The sequence below is a fragment of the Hakea prostrata genome, chromosome 5, assembly GCF_041222555.1.
Source record: "Hakea prostrata isolate BN-2017 chromosome 5, UWA_Hpros_2, whole genome shotgun sequence".
Taxonomy (NCBI): domain Eukaryota; kingdom Viridiplantae; phylum Streptophyta; class Magnoliopsida; order Proteales; family Proteaceae; genus Hakea; species Hakea prostrata.
The window spans coordinates 55,262,669-55,264,222 of record NC_142604.1 but is presented as its reverse complement, the minus strand read 5'-3'; the positions used below and the strand labels follow the sequence as shown (position 1 = coordinate 55,264,222).

At 34.8% G+C, this 1,554-nt stretch overlaps 1 long non-coding RNA gene across 1 annotated transcript; it reads left to right on the top strand.

Moving 5' to 3' along the window:
• Positions 1 to 567: 567 nt before the first annotated feature.
• LOC149016648 (uncharacterized) lies at positions 568 to 1,352 on the top strand. Its single transcript, XR_016173411.1, has 3 exons — positions 568 to 657; positions 779 to 927; positions 1,108 to 1,352. It is a non-coding gene; the product is annotated as an uncharacterized LOC149016648 (long non-coding RNA).
• Positions 1,353 to 1,554: the final 202 nt, after the last annotated feature.

Below are 1,554 nucleotides of genomic sequence, written 5' to 3'. Positions count from 1 at the left end.
TAAGTCTTAAAATAAAAGACCAAAAATTTGTTGTCGACTTAATTATATTTTCTTCTTATCATCTTGTTTTCTTTTTATATTTTAATGTATATAATAGGATCAATTAAAGAGTTGTTGTTGACAAACCATTAGATCCAAATGGAGTTTCACATCACTCTAAGTCTTTCTTTGATATGAATCCAAATTCGAGATCCAAAAAATCTGTGTGGTTATAAAATTATTTTCAGGCAACTAGACAATTAACTATTGGGAATTCTAAATTCAAATAATTAGTGGCCTGTTGAATGTGTGGTATAAATAAAATGTTTGAGATCCCAAGTCACCACCATAATTAATCTTTCTGGAAAGCAGCTTAGCTTCGCGGGCTTTGGCATCAAAAGGTAATTAATAATGCCACTCGCTCTTGTTTATTTTCTTTTATTACCATTTGCACGTATTTCCAACATTTATGGTTCGGTTGGATATGGAAGATCGATCCAATGAATTGTTTTAATCACTAAGATAGAATTACCTGCAAAACTTACTTACTTTCTTATATCTGATTGTTTTTCTTCGATTTGGATTTTAGAGAAACCTTCGGGCAGACACCTGATTGTTTTTCTTCGGTTTGGATTTTAGAGAAACCTTCGGGCAGACACCTTGTTCACTCAATTAATGGTAATTAATTATGCTAGGTAGCTATCTCTCGATCGTGTGTTGGCTTTCATTGTTCTTTTCTATATATTCTTAATAATCCTCTTGTTGATTGCGGTTAATTGTCTCCGTCGTAAATCAACAGGCTGCAGACGAGATACATTTGAAGAATTGCCAGGATTTAATTAATTCAGTGAGTGATTCAACGATAGACAAATGGATCCTCGGAGAGATGCTGAGGACGCCAAATGACATTTTAGAAAATTACCCATGTAGAAGCAAACCAGTTCGCGAGTAAGGATTTAATTTCATGTAACTTTTTTCTTTGTCGACGTTCTATGCATGCATGGATTTTGCTGGCTATTGTAATTCATTCGTTTATTATGATCGAAATCGTCCATTTGTTGCTGCTGGTTTATAATTTCTGCATTTTCGCTTCCATCGATAATAAAGATTAAAACTGGAAACCGACAGGATCGAGATCCACGCCTGCCCAGGCATTCCGTGGGAGGAAACTGCAAGGAATTTTATTGTAGGGATGAATTCTGAAACTACAACAGTAACAGTGCCATTCGATCGGACGGTACAAAACATATGTGAACAATTAAAGCATCAGTTTCGGCACATGATCAAGTCGAAACGAGACACGTATGTCTTGAAATACGAAAATGCGACTCTGGAAAATTCCTGGAAGTTATCAGACTACGATATACCTGAGTGGAGTGACCTCACGTTTGAGATAATGTAGTAGGGTTTCAGAGGCAGCGAGTATTATTATTCACTATTCACGTTTTGCAATTTTTTTAATGTTTTAGGTATTGTCTTTAAGTTGAGTTGTATGTTAAATATATATGGTTGTCAAATTTCAGATTAATCCTGTTAATTACTGTAGTCCAATTCTGTTACGTTGCAATATTTACA